We start from the raw sequence: 16017 nt of genomic DNA, 5'->3' as shown, positions 1-16017 counted from the left end.
CAAACTAGGCATGTAAAGCTTCTGAGCAGCTTCAAACAGATGTTCAGCCTCCCGGGATGACGAATGTCAGAATATAATCCATGATCCCAAGCTGTGTTTTTAGATCCGCCTCCGTTTTGATTTGTAAGTTTCCATTCGGGCGGGTTAAAAAGTAGAATCTCACCGTGGTGACCAAACGTTCTCCGTGATCCATGCAAATGAGCATGATACCAATCCGTGTACTTCGAGATGAAGCGTGGAACCTTATTGAACCTGGTGCACCAGTTCTGAGTACGAGCCAATTCCCTTTTACTCTTAAAGCCGCAGAGAGCTCTAAGTTAGCCATCTGTTTCAAGCAAACCATATTCAAGTGAATAAGTAAAATTATAAGTTAAGGATTGTACCCACTTGAAGCTTGTATTAGGTGGTAATGGCCTTGGGATAGGTGTTTTTGGTGGTTCTGCAAGTTCCGTTTCCTTGTGCTCTTCTGTGAATTCTTCCACTTCCTTGCAAAGGTCTTCAATTGTATCTGTATCCTGGTCAAAGTCTTCTATGCCTTCCTCATCACTTGAGTCATAGATTGGAGGTTGAGAGAAATCTACCTCCGCATCATCTTCATATTCACTTGGGAAAAATTCTTCGATCTCAGAGAATTCACTTGCGGACGCAAGCTCATCACTAGGAGAACTAGACTTGTGACTATCATCATCAAGGAAATTTGCTCCTTGGATTATTCCATCTGATTCTTCGTAAACGACTTGCCTTGGAGATTGTACGGTATCCTCCTTAGCATCAACTGTAGCATCTTGGACGAAGTTTTCCTCAATTCTGGATTCCCAAGGAAGTTCAGCATCTCCTAGATCTTCAACCAACTCTTCTTCTTGAACAATGACAGCTTCTTCCACTTGTTCTAGTACGAATTCATTCTCTGTCTTGTCCACTGGAGTCTCTAGTATTTCTTTCATGCTACGCTCTTCATCGGGCTGTCCACATGGAGCTGTGGTTGGTCCTTGTATATTTGAGCGCCTAGTGGCCCATTGAATTAGTGCTTGCTCCAGTTGTTGAATGGTTGTTTGAAATTTAATTACTGTTTCTTTTAGGCGATCCTCTGCTTCGCGGTTTGCCAGACTTGGACATGATACAAAGGAAAGTGGTGATGATTGGGAATGATTGGATTGGTATTGGGGTAAGGAAGGATCATACGATGGCGAATGGTGAAGAGAAGCTTGTGAGTGTGGTGGTTCGAGGTTATGTTGAAAGGATGGTTCATATGCACGGGGTGGGGCATGTTGGTAGTTACAAGGTTGTCCACCATGTCTGTCAGTTGGGTGTGCACGGTAGAATGGTCTTTGTCCAGGATATCTCAGAGGGTGTTGCTGCCAAAAGGGTTGATTAGATCCTCTTGGTTCCATCCATCCTTGATTGGTCTGACCTTGATGCACATTCCTGCTGTAACTTCTATTTCCTTTAACAATATTAGAACCAAACTCAAAGTGAGAGGGGTGAGAGTTCATAGTAGCAAAAAAAGATAAAAAGGAAAAATAAAAATAAATAAACAAGCAAAAGAAAAATATTTACAATAACCAATAATAAGGCACACGTCAGCAGTTCCCTGGCAACGGCGCCATTTTGACGTTAGGATTTTTGCCAGTAAAGAATGTCATAAAAACAGTCGCGTTGTAGATATAGTCTCTAAACCGACAAAAATCCCTTCGTACAAACGTTTTGGGTGTCACAAGTAACAAACCCCTTAAAAATTGTTAACCGAGTATTCAAACCTCGGGTCGTCTTCTCAAGGAACTGCAAGGAAGTATGTTCTTATTATTGGTTATAAAGGATGTAATTGGGGTTTAGAAGGTGAGAAGCAAGTAATTTAAATGACGAGTGAATTAAATGGCAATTAAAAATAAATAATAACTGTAAAACAACTTTTGGCAAGATAAGGGAAATTAGAAGTCCAACTTAGTTATCCCTCTCAACAATAATGAAAGTTGTATCTTAATTCCACTTGGTCAACCTTTGCCAGGGCAAAGAAAAGTTAAGGGACTAATTAAATTGACCTTTGAATCCTAATTATTTCTTAAGAAAAGGTTGGGATTATTTAAGTTCAGCTCAATTAGCAAGATAACGATTATCAATTACGTTGAGTTTAATAACTGTTGAATTACTAAATTCTTAACCAAAACCAAAAGGGAAAAAAGTAAAATTGCTGAAGTAATAAGAATATCCTTAGATGGGAAGCAATGGCAACTTAAATCAAAGTGAATAATCATAAACTGAAAATACCTCAATTATCATTAATTCAAATAACAGTCTGTAACATGGAAGAATTCTTAAATCAAATTATAATAATCAATTCAAATGTTGGAATAAATAAATAAAAGTAAAACTAAAATAAAAGAACATTAAATCTGGGATCCAGAGTTACTCTTAAAATAAGAAGAAATCCTAAATCCTAAGAGAGAGAGAGAGAGAGAATATCTCCCTCTCAACTAAATCTAAATCATTGAAAAGTAAAATATGCGAGCTCTCCTTGAATGGAAGCATTCCCACACTTTATAACCTCTGGTCTATGCTGTCTGTACTTGGATCTGGGTCAAAAAGGGCTTCAGAATTTGCTGGGGGCGTATTCTGTAAATTCTGATATGTGGCCTCTGTCACGCGTCCGCGTGGGTCACGCGGTCGCGTCATTCGGAGCTTTTCCTTGCCACGCGGCCGCGTCAATCATGCGACCGCATCATGTGTGTTCTGCTTAAGGCGCGCGGTCGCGTCAGTCATGCGGCCGCGTCGCTGCTGATTCTTGCTTGGCACGCGATCGCGTCATCCATGCGATCGCGTGGATACCAGTTTCCTTAAAGCTCCGTTTTGCTTTCTCCTTCCATTTTTGTATGTTTTCTTTTCCATCCTTTAAGTCATTCTGCCTTAGAAAATCTGAAACTACTCAACACACTAATCACGGCATCGAATGGAAATAAAGGTAATTAAATTAATTAATTTTAAAGCTTAGGAAACATGTTTTTCATTTACATCACATAATAAGGAAGGGAAAGTGAAACCATGCAATTAATGTGAATAAGTAGGTGAGGGATTGTATAAATCACTCAAATTAAGCACAAAAGAACTCATGAAATATGGGTTTATCACTTCTGCAGGCGTTTTCTTCAAGTAGAGTGATCCACCTGCAGAGCTGTCCAATGATATTTTGGTCATCTCAGATAGACCATCATAGAAGATACCTAGGATAGACCATTCTGAGAGCATGTCAGGAGGACACTTCTTGATCAGTTGCTTGTATCTTTCCCAAGCTTCATAGAGGGATTCACCTTCTCTTTGTCTGAAGGTTTGAACTTTCACTCTGATTTTGCTCATCCTTTTAGGAGGAAAGAATTTGGCCAAGAAAGCATTGACTAGTTTCTCCCAAGAGTCTAGGCTTTCTTTAGGTTGAGAGTCCAACCATATCCTAGCTCTGTCTCTAACAGCAAAGGGAAAGAGCATAAGTCTGTAGAGCTCAGGATTCACTCCATTGGTCTTAACAGTGTCACAGATTTGCAAGAATTCTGACAGGAATTGGTGTGGATCTTCTAGTGGAAGTCCATGAAACTTGCAATTCTGTTGTAGAAGAGAGACTAATTGAGGCTTAAACTCAAAGTTGTTAGCTCCAATGGTAGTTATGGAGATACTTCTTCCATAGAAATCAGAAGTTGGTATGGTGTAGTCACCAAGTACCTTTCTTGCATCTCCTCCATTATTTGCATTGTTTGCCATGTCTTCAGCTTCTTGTTTGAAATTTTCTGAGAGGTTTCTTCCGGAGTGTTGTGCTTTAGCTTGTTGCAAACGCTTCCTTAGAGTTTTCTCAGGTTCAAGATCAGGATTAAAGAGAGGCTCTTTGTCTCTGTTTCTGGTCATAAACAAGAAGAAAGAATGCAAGAAGAGATGAAAAAAAAGGATTTTCTATGTCAGAGTATAGAGGTCCTTTGTTAGAAGGAGATAGATCAAGAAGAGAAGAAAAGGATATATCCTTTGATAAAGGTAATTTTTGAAAATTAATAGAGAAAGAGAGTGAGATATTTTCAAAAATAGAGAGGGGAAAATAGAAGAAGTTTTCGAAAAAGAAGAGAGAGAAAGTAGTTAGGAGATTTTGAAAAAGAAGGAAGAGAAAAGAAAATAGGAAGAGAATAAGATAAAATATGCAGCTAATTAATAATGAAAGAGAGATGAGATTTAAAATATTTTTGTTTTTGTTTTATTTATTTCTTAAATTTGAAATTAAAAGAGGAGGGAGGAATTAGTTAGGAAGTTTTGAAAAGGAAGAGAGAGAAAACAAGTAACTAATTAAGAAAGATTTGAAAACAAGATAAGATAGAAGTTTAGAAAAGATTTGAATTTAAAAATTTGAATTTAGAAAAGATAAGATAGAAATTAAAAATATTTGAAAGAGATTTGATTTAAAAATTTAAAATTAGAAAAGATAAGATAAGAATTTGAAAAAGATTTGAAAGAGATAAGATTTGAAATTTGATTTTTGAAAAAGATTTGATTTTAAATTTTGAAATTTAAAGTTTTTGAATTTTAAAATTTGAATTTGAAATAAGATAAGATAAGATTTTTGAATTTTAAAGAAAAATAAAAGATAAGATAGTAATTTGAAAAAGATACGATTTTTGAAAAGATTTGATTTTGAAATGATTTGAATTTGAAATTTAAAGCTAAGATAAGATAAGATAATGATTTTGAAATAAAAATTTGAAATCTTTTTGTGATATTTTCGAAAATTAAGATAAAAAGATAGAAAAGATATATTTTTTATTTTTTGAATTTAATAAAGAAATAAAAAAACAACAAAAAGACACCAAACTTAAAATTTTAAGATTTAAGACACCTAGAATTCGAAAATTGTAAAGAAAAAATATCTAAAGACACCAAACATAAAAATTTTAAGATCAAAACAAGAAGAAAAACAAGAACACTTTGAAGATCAATAAGAACACCAAGAACAAAACTCAAAGAATTCAAAGAAAATAAGAACATGCAAAAGACACCAAACTTAAAAAGTTTTGAAAACCAGACACAAATTTCGAAAATTTTAAAAGAAAAGACACAAGAAGACACCAAATTTAAAGATTGACACAAGATTCAAACACAAGACACTATTTTTGAAAATTTTTAGAAAAAAGATTCAAGAAATTTGAAAAAGACTCAAACAAGAGCAAGAAAACTCAAACAAAAGATAAAGATTGATAAAGAAAAGAAAAGGTTTTTGAAAAAGTTTTGATTTTTTTTCTAAAATCTAATTTTTTCGAAAAAGAAGAATAAAAGACTTAAAAATTAAAAACAATACCTAATCTAAGCAACAAGATAATCCGTCAAACTCGAACAATCTCCGGCAACGGCACCAAAAACTTGGTGTGCGGAATTAAACTTTGCACAACTGAACCAGCAAGTGCATTGGTTCGTCCAAGTAATACCTGAGTGAGTCAAGGTCGATCCCACGAGGATTGTGATTTGAAGCAAGCTATGGTTATCTTGTAGATCTTAGTCAGGTGGATAGAAAAGTTGTTTGGTTGTTTAAAGCACATAAAAGGAAAATAAAGAAAACGTTACTCAATTGATGGTGAAAGCAATGATAAGAAGATGGTTAAGGCTTCGGAGATGCTTTGCTCTTCTGAATCAATTCGGTCTTACTGTCTACTCCAACTGTGAATGACTTGTTCTATGGCAGGCTGTATGTGATCAACGCCTTTCTTGAGAGGTCGCCAATGCTCTTCCAGATCTGAACCCTAGGGTTAGTGCGGATCCAATCTGATTGAGGGTGAAGCTCTTGCAGTTCATTCTCCTAAGTGATCTTACTCAAAACGCCACAGACAAGGTCGAATCTTCCAGATCAGAGAATGTTGTGCCTTTGGTTCTAGCCTCTACCACAAAGACTCTAATCTCCCCATACCTCGGCTGAACTGGTGTCTCGAGAAGTCCCCAACGAAGTCGTGGATTAGCTGTCTAAGAGATGTATAATCAAGCTAGTGGTTCATCATTGTCCGATGAAAGACTCACTCTGAACCCATGTAGAATGAGATAACCTTGTGATGATTCAACGCATTCATATTGATGAAGAACGAAGATATATCTTAGAATAGAGAATCAAACACGGATTGAAGATAGAACAGTAATACTTTATTAATTCATAAAACTCAGCAGAGCTCCTCCCCTCAACCTAGGAGGTTTAGAGACTCATACTGATAGAAAATACAATGTGTAATTCGAAAATATGTTGGGTTCCTCTTAGAATGTAAAAGTTCTCAAATAAATACTAAACTAATGACTAAGGATTACATAGGAAGGATAAAACAGTCTTTTAGTGCTAAAATCTACTTCTGAGGCCCACTTGGTGCATGTTTGGGCTGAGCTTGATTGAGATCCACGTGCTAGGAGGCCTCTAGGGCATTGAACACTGGCTAGGGGGTCCTTTTTGGGCGTTGGATGCTAGTCTCTTCTCCTTTGAGCGTTGGACTCCAGAATATGGCAAGAAGCTGGCGTTGAACGCTAGTTTTAGGCCTTTAATTCTGACGCAAAGTATGGACTATTATACATTGCTGGAAAGCTCTGGATGTTAGCTTTCCATAGTCATTGAGAACGCTCCATTTGGATGTCTGTATCTCTAGAAAAGCTCTTTCGAATGCAAGAAGGTCAGATCTTGATAGCATCTACAACACTTTCTCTGTCTCTGAATTAGACTTTTGCTCCAGCTCCTCAATTTCAGCCAGAAATACCTGAAATTGCATAAAAATACACAAACTCAAAGTAGAATCCAAAAATGTGAATTTTTCACTAAAACCTATGAAATATAATAAAACTTAAACAAAACATACTAAAAAACTATATGAAAATGATGGAAAAAAGCGTATAAAATATTCGCTCATCAAATGCACACTCAAGCAAAACATACAAATGCATATGATGTATGCCTGTCCTATGGATGATGATATCATCTGTTGGTTATATAGCCAAACCCGACATGTCCTTGTAGCTAACCTTGGACAGAAACACCACATCGCAGAGCAAGTGGGACTGAGCCACAATCCTCTTGCTACTACCCGCTCAACCCAGAGCAAGTGGAGTAACCACTACTGCTACTACTACCCAGGAGGGTGTTTACAAGCTCAACCTAGAGCAAGTGGAATAACCATTATTGCTGCTACTGCCCAGGTGTCACAATCACTGAGGCGAAGCAAGTAGGACAGACCACAACCCTTGCTACTGTCTAGGTACTTCAATCATTAACCCAGAGCAAGTGGAACGAACCACAACCCTTGCTACTGCCCAAGTACTTCAACCATTAACCTGGAGCAAGTGGAATAATCCACTACTACTGCTACTATCCAGGTATCTCATACACTAAAATTAAATTCTGTATCACTCAATCAACTCCATTCGTACTCATAATCATATTCATAATCACATAATCATTCACATTCTTCTCATCATAACACCATCTCTCAACATTCATTGCTCAAACACATAATCCGCATCATCAACATCATCATATCTCATCAAGTCAATCATTCACTTCTCGAATCTCATTTGATACTAAAACTAGCTCCATCAACATCCTTACCCCTATTTCGTAGCCTAAAACCTAGCTCTCGGTCCTTAAACAGAGTTTTTAGAGGTTTAAAAAATTAGAAGAATGGTTGATAGTTTAAAAATGGTGAATTTCATCAAAACAATGCTTTTGGAGGTTTATAGGCTTGCTGGGAAGGTCAAACAGGAAAAATAGAGTTTTGTGTGAAAAATAGGATTTGTGCGTACGCATCATTGCTGTGCGTACGCATGCACTAGAAGAACTTTCCAGCCTGTGCGTACGCATCATAGTGTGTGTATGTATAACTTGCAAATCCTCAGGGTGTGTGTATGCACACCCCCTCGTGTGTACATACAAGCTTAGCCACTCGCTCTGGTCCATGCGTGCGCATGATAGCGCATGCACGCACGCACATCAGAAATCATGGTTTCTTGCAACTTAGCCAAATTTAGTTTTGTGTACTTGTTCATACCCTGGGTCAAGCTGTCCAACCCGGGATGTTCTACTGACGAGACGAACGACCTCTTCAGGTCAGGCCGTTCAACCTCTTCTCAAAGAGCTCGGCCAAATCACCAGAAAAGCCCAATAAGGGCCCGAACAGAGTAACACGACCCAAATCCAAAGGTAGCCCAAGCCTATAGAGATAAAGGCGGTTCCCTTGAAGATAAGATGACCTCACTCAAAGATAAGATAAGATAAGATAACTAACTTATCTTATCTAAGAAGGTCACTTCACACCTCTATAAATACACTGGAGCACCCAGGTATAACTCATATTCTGATTCTACTAAAAACCTACTTAATACCCTTGCTAACTTAAGCATCGGAGTCCCTTGCTGGTACCACCCCCTCCGGTGACAAAGGATCAGCCGCGTAACCAGTCCAAGAAATCGGACACACCAGCTCCGGTTGCCAACCACCAGCCGGACACGTCATCTCCAACCAGTATAGAAGATCTCGTCCGAGATCGACCTACAGTTTCAGATAACCCTCAGAACATTGACGCCGTTGCCGGGGATCGAACCCGGGTCACCCGCGTGGCAGGCAGGAATACTCACCACTATACAAAAAAGAGGATTACTAAAATAACTTAGAAGGGCCCGACATGATGAAGTCGACCCAAAACATAAAGTTATAAAAGTAATCCCTGAAAGAGACCTGAACAAGGTCCAAAAAAGAGGATTACTAAAATAATTTAGAAGAGCTCGACATGATAAAGTCGACCCAAAACATAAAGTTATAAAAGTAATCCCTGAAAGAGACCTGAACAAGGTCCAAGAAAGAGGATTACTAAAATAACTTAGAAAGGGCCCGACATGATAAAGTCGGCCCAAAACATAAAGTTATAAAAGTAATCCCTGAAAGAGACCTGAACAAGGTCCAAAAAAGAGTATTACTAAAATAACTTAGAAGGGCCCGACATGACGAAGTCGGCCCAAAACATAAAGTTATAAAAGTAATTCCTGAAAGAGACCTGAACAAGGTCCAAAAAAGAGGATTACTAAAATAACTTAGAAGAGCTCGACATGATGAAGTCGACCCAAAACATAAAGTTATAAAAGTAATCCCTGAAAGAGACCTGAACAAGGTCCAAAAGAGAGGATTACTAAAATAACTTAAAAGGGCCCGACATGATGAAGTCGGCTCAGAACATAAAGTTATAAAAGTAATCCCTAACAGAGACCTCACAAAGGTCCAAACAAAACGGATTACTAGAAATAACTTCAGGCCAAAGTGAGGAAGCCAACATACAAGGTGGACCCAAACATCCACAACCTCAGAAGAATCAAGCCACAAGTATGAAATACAAAGGCAATCCAAAGAGGTCGGACAACAAAAGTCCAACACTCCCAAAAAAACCTAAAAAGGTACTAAGACAGATGCAGACAGATATGTTACGAAAAACACAAGTTATAATAATAACAAACTCAAGAGGCTACCAAAATCAGCCCCAAGAGCTTGGAAACTACTTTGTTTTTCAAAATGAAGTTGCTAAACAAGCAACTCAGGAAGTAGCAAAAAGTCAGAACCACCATTTACAAAATAAAGAGTTCAAAAGCCCACAAGCCGGGCTATCTACACAAACATTAAGAAAAATCATTAAAGATCCGAAGGCTTCTCAGTAGCATCAACACGGGGTGAAGGAGGACGAGTCTGAAGAGGCACTGCATCCACTGTCCCATCATCCCGGTTCAAGATTTGACAATCAGGTTCTGACTCGGGATGACCAACCTCAGCTGAAGGAGCTGAAGAAGTCGGCACAACAGAGGTTTTGGCGGCAGGCACAGGAGGAGGTTCAACATCATCATCATCAGGATCGTCAAGGACAATCTTGCCATCCTTTACAACATTATCCAGGCTGAAGAGAGTAAGTCAAGCTCGGGTGCAAGAACTCGAACCTGCTCCTTCAGGTTCTCATAAGCAGCATTTACACTGCCTATAAGGTGACCCTGGAGCTCGGCATAATCAGCCCGGGCAGACTCCAACTCCTCCCTGAGATGCATCACTTCCCTATAGGTTGTGACATAGCTCTCCTTGTGCTTCAGCACCTTGTCTTCAGCCAATCTCACAGAAGCTGCCAAAGCAATAGAACTAGCCTTCTCACCCTCTAGCTCCTTCTCCAACTTGGTCACCTTTGCCTCAAGCTCCTCCTTCAAACCTTTCATTCGATCGAACTCCAACTTAGCCTCCTCCATAAAGGCATTAGTAGCATGAATAGGAAGATCCTGAGCTGTCCGATATAAAGCCACCCCCATATGAGCCATTTTAATGCTGCTCCGAGTAATAAAGTCCAGATGGTGAAGAAGAGAGACATCATCAGTAGGGATGGTACTATAAGGACCGATTTGCTGATCGACAAACTCAACAGCATCAAAGTCAGGGGCATCAAGGTTGAAGGGCTCAGCTGTCATTTGTTTCTTCGAAGGAGGAGCACTAGAAGTAGCAACAGGAGCTTGCGAAGGATCAACCAAACAAACCTGGGGAGTAGGGATCATCTTCCTCGGCCCAGGTGAGTTCGGTACGGAGGGCTTCGACTGAACCTGAGAGGACCCCTCCCCGACCGCCTTGGCTCGAGACGTTTTGAGTTGCCGTAGCCTTCCTCGCCTTCTTAAAGGCTTTCATGGAGTTGTTATTTTTAATCATCTCTGCAAACAAACATCACAGCGAGAAATCAAGTCATGAATCAGAAAAGAAAAGAAATAAACTCGACAAAATAAGCAAAAACCAAAAGAGAAATTGACCACTACCCAGCTCAGCTCGGAGGAGAGAGGGGTTTGCTAGGAATTTCTTTGTGTCAAGATGGAGAGGCTGCCCCCAGTTTTCTTCCATCACAGTCACAAAGACTTGCTCAGCCTCATCTAACATCTCCCACGTATATTTAGATACCATTACATTCTTTTGCCATTCCAAAGGAAAGGCGGGCTCATCATTCTCATCCAGAAAAAAGGGTCGAGCTCCTTCAACAGCTCGGACCCTGAAAAAGTAATTTTTGAAGTCGCAAAAAGATTCATCAAACATGAAAAAAACTTTTTTCCCCTGGGAAGCTCGGAAAGAAACCTAAGCGGCCTTCTTCTTGACCACCCCAGGCTTTGTCAAAACAAAGAGATAAAAGAATAGGGATTGTGAAGCAGGGATACCTAGTTCATGACACAACAACTGAAAGATTTTTATAAAACCCCAGGAGTTGGGGTGAAGCTGGGATGGAACTACATTACAAGACCACAATAGGTTGGTCTCAAAAGGGATAAAAGGAAGAGTAATATTCATTTGACTAAAAAAGAAGTCATATGCATAGAAAAAGGGGCGCTCTCCAACAATTCGGGTAGAAAAACAAACCTTTTCCTCAGAATTAGGAGATACAAGCTCATAGTTCTTTTCATCACTACCATTACTACAAATCCTATGAAATTGCCTAAGCTACTAACAAAACTCAGAGTCAACCAACGAAACACACAGAAGAACCATAGAATCCACCCAATCAGCCATGCCCTCAAGGACTTGGGAAGATGTCCAAACAATATCTTTGCAAGAAGACATGAGGTCAACTAGTCCTACAGCAAGAAAGAAAAAAATAGATTACTAACACAAACATCTCGGACAAAATTGAAATCAACTCACAGCAGAAGCATGACTTAAGCATACAAACAAGTAAAAAGGAAAACCCCAAGACAAGGTCCAAGGGCATCCTTTGGAGGCAGTGACAGAGTAAGGGCTCAAGAATAAAATCACAAGACTAACATCCCAACAAAACTCTCAGCAAAGAAAAACCCGTTTCCAAACAAAGCAACAACCCAAGAAGAAAGAGACAAAGTCAAAACAAAGTCATCAAAGGAGCAACAAAATACCAGTTCAATCAGAAAGCAAACAAAATGCGGGTGGCAGAGGACGTCAAAGACGCAACCTTTTTTCAAAAGAATCAAATGAAGCCATTACCCCAGAAAGCTACAAAATCAAATAAAGGCAGCAAAATATGCAAAGCCCTAAAAAACCTCAATCATCAAGAGAAATGCCAGAAACATGCATCACAATAACAATTGAGTATAACGACGAGGTTCAGATTTTCCAGCAGGCAATTCAAAAAGAAAAATCAAAGTTTTATCAAAAAACCAAAGGCAAAACGATGAAAGAAGTAAAGAAACAGAAAAGTAGAACCAACCTGGAGAAAAACTCTGAAAAAAGTTGGAAGCAGGAGCGACGAAAGTTTGGAAACCGTCTCTTGAGCAAAGCACCAATAAAGTACCAAGACAAAGCGTCGCAGAGAAAAACAAAAAGGCAAGCTTCAGGCGAAATAGAAAAATAGAGAGAAAAGAGGGGAAGTTACAGAAAAAGGAAAACTGTTTCTTGAAGTGCAAAATTCAAAATAAAAGAGCCAAGAGAAACGGAGCATTAAAAATCAATTAATGAAGGTATTAAACCCTCGCACATTCCCAAGGCTAGAGCGCTAATACAAAAGCGCGCGCTTCTTAGAAGAAACGAAACGTTCCGCATTCAAAAAGAAGAAGACTCTACAAAGAAGAAGTCGACAAAATGTTCGAGTTCGGCTTCACCAAGGATCGAAGTCCCAAAACCAAGACTCGACCTCCAAAAGAAAGACCGAGCTCGAGCAGGGGCACTGTTCATACCCTGGGTCGAGCTGTCCAACCCGGGATGTTCTACTAATGAGACGACCGACCTCTTCAGGTCAATCCGTTCGACCTCTTCTCAAAGAGCTCGGCCAAATCACCAGAAAAGCCCAATAAGGGCCCGAACAGAGGAACACGACCCAAATCCAAAGGCAGTCCAAGCCTATAGAGATAAAGGCGGTTCCCTTGAAGATAAGATGACCTCACTCAAAGATAAGATAAGATAAGATAACTAACTTATCTTATCTAAGAAGGTCACTCCACACCTCTATAAATACACTGGAGCACCCAAGTATAACTCATATTCTAATTCTACCAAAAACCTGCTTAACACCCTTCCTAACTTAAGCATTAGAGTCCCTTGCTGGTACCACCCCACTCCGGTGACAAAGGATCAGTTGCGTAACCAGTCCAACAAATCGGACACACCAGCTCTGGTCGCCAACCACTAGTCGTAAACGTCATCTCCGACCAGTATAGAAGATCTCGTCCGAGATCGACCTACAGTTTCAGATAACCCTTAGAACAGTACTTAACTTCTGATGTCCATAACTTCCTCTACAAAACTCTGATTTTCTCAATCTTTAAACTGTTTTAAATCTCTTAAAATTGTCTTTAGTTTGAAACAATTACACTCAAATCCAAAATCTGAGGCTCAAATTATGGTCCGCCGAAGTTGGATAAAAATCCATTTCACCAAAAGAGTCCCAAAACCTCAATTTTCCAATCCTCAATTTCAAACCAACTGCTTTACAACTAGAACAACCCCATAGCTCCAAAAATCATATTCACCTATTTTTCAAACATATTTCATCATCTCAACACCTAAATTCATCAACCAAAGCCATAGTTCCTACTCATAATTACCACCAACATCAACATTAAATATCAACAATTCATGATACATGTACATACCACCTCTAAGCAATCTAACCAACCATTTCATATTTAGAATCAATACCAAATACCTCTAACTACTTCCTCATGTCACTCAATCATTCAATCACATATCAACATACAAACTCTTTTTGTTATTCACCAATCCCATGCATAATTTTTCAACAAACTTAATATTTATATTAACAATTCCCAATCATCATCAACTCATTATATTAACAATTCAAATTCACAATACTACCACCAATGTCATACATACATATACAAATTCTCATTTACTAACCACATTACTCAATCAACTCATACCGTTCAACCTATCTTACGGACAACTAGCCTAAGTTTTCACACAACATTATATATTAACTACGAGAAACCAAAACCATACCTTGGTCAATTCCTCTCTAAGCTCAAAACACCAAACATCAAGCTTCTAAGACTCCAAATCAATTCCAACAAGCTCCAATTTGCCAATACATCACCAAATTCAATATAATTCAATCTATTTCCATGAAATTCACCAAATTAATAACTAGGATTCACATAATTAGACAAACCGCAAAGGTCTAGAGCTTTCTTACCTTACCTATTGATAATTGGAATAAAACCCAATAATTATCCAACCTTAGATTACACTTAAATCATATAAATCATCAAAATCTCTCAATACACATAATTGGACAAACCACATAATAACTAGGATTCACATGATTAGACAAACCACAAGGGTCTAGAGCTTTCTTACCTTATCCATTGATAATTGGAATAAAATCCAATAATTATCCAACCTTAGATTACACTTAAATCATATAAATCATCAAAATCTCTCAATACACATACCCAAAACTCAAAATTCTGAAGAGGGAAGAACTGGGCACAAAAATTAGAAAGTCTTATAACAATGTTTGGTTATAATTGAAGAGGACTCTGAGATAAATGTGTAGCCGCATACGGCTCGTCAATCGGAGCTCCGGATTAAAAGATACAAGGATTTGAAGTTGAGGAAGGAATGAGGGCTAGGGTTCCACGTTTTCCCTCTTTTCCTCAGCGTGATTTCAATGAATGAATGGGGAAAAGGACCAAGTGTGGCTTCTTATATATTGGGCCTTGGGCCCGGTTTGGACCCGGTCTAATCGGTTTGACCCGAAGGCCTAATTTTGGGCCAAAATTTTTAAAATTACTGTCAAAATTTATATTTTAATTATTTTACCTTTCTAAATTATCAAATTTAATTTTTTAATTTCTTTAAATAATAATTAATTATGGGTTAATTATTTACTAATTTTTTGAGATTTACAGAACATATCATCGATGTAGACCTCCAACTTGGTTCCGGAAAGGCCTTCAAAGATTTTGGTAACGAGCCTCTAGTAGGTGGCCCCAGTATTCTTTAATCCGAATGGCATGACCGTGTAGCAGTACGTGCCATCGGGGGTTACAAAGGCAGTCTTCTCCTCGTTAGGCCGGTGCATGGGAATTTGATTGTACCTAGAGTAGGCGTCCATGAAGCTAAGGTATTGTGTCCCAAGGTGGCATCGACTAGTTTGTCAATGTTTGGCAGGGGAAAGGCGTATTTGGGATAGTCCTTGTTTAAGTCTGTGTATTCAATGCACATCCGTTACTTGCTGTTTGTCTTCTTGACTAAAACAACGTTGGCCAGCCAGGTCGTATAAAGGAGTTCTCAGATAAAGCCTACTTTGAGCAGGGCTTTAACTTGTTTTCTGACTTCGGATGCTCAATCTGGTGTCATCTTCCTTCTTTGCTGGGCCACCGGTTTGGCCTTTGGGTCTATTGTGTGGGACATTATGTTAGGGTCGATGCCCGGCATGTCGGTCAGAATGAATACAAATAGATCCCTGTTCTGTTTCAGGAGTTTAACCAGATTTCCCTTCAGGTCATAGGAAAGGTTCTTGTTGATAAATGTGAATTCTCCTTTGGTCTGCCCTATCTGTAGTTTTTCCATGTCTCCTTCTGGTTCTGACCAGGGCTGGCCATCTTGGTGTGCGTCAAGGTCGGCGAGGAAGATGCCTGTCGCGTCTCGGGATCTCTTACGGAGGGCCAAACTGGTGTTGTCACATTCGATCGTGACTTCTCAATCCCCGTGTATCGTTCCAATAGTGCCGTTGTTAGCCTGGAACTTCATGATTAGGAATTTAGTGAAGATAACAGCGGATAGGTCATTAATGGTCTTTATTCTAAGGATGATGTTGTAGGCAGTGGAGTCCTTGAGGACCACGAATTCAGATAGAATGGTCTTCCTCTGGCTTCTGGTTGCGATTATGGAATCGTCCAGTTTGAGAAAGTTGTCTCCGAGTCTGATCACCCTATTGCGGTGGATTTACAAATTTTCATTTCGAAGACCTAGCTTGTCAAAGGCTCCTCTGAAGAGGATATTAGAGTCAGCTTCGGTGACGACCAGTATTCTTTTCAGCAATCCGGTTCCGA

General features: G+C 39.1%; 1 non-coding gene across 1 annotated transcript; it reads left to right on the top strand.

The window, feature by feature from the left end:
* Positions 1–3233: 3233 nt before the first annotated feature.
* LOC148547270 (small nucleolar RNA R71) lies at positions 3234–3342 on the top strand. Its single transcript, XR_015898189.1, has one exon. It is a non-coding gene; the product is annotated as a small nucleolar RNA R71 (small nucleolar RNA).
* The last annotated feature ends 12675 nt before the right edge of the window (positions 3343–16017 follow it).

Source organism: Arachis ipaensis, chromosome B8 (assembly GCF_059453495.1).
Source record: "Arachis ipaensis isolate K30076 ecotype BB chromosome B8, ASM5945349v1, whole genome shotgun sequence".
Lineage (NCBI taxonomy): Eukaryota > Viridiplantae > Streptophyta > Magnoliopsida > Fabales > Fabaceae > Arachis > Arachis ipaensis.
Note: the sequence above shows the minus strand (reverse complement) of the source record. Positions and strands in the feature narration are given on the sequence as shown.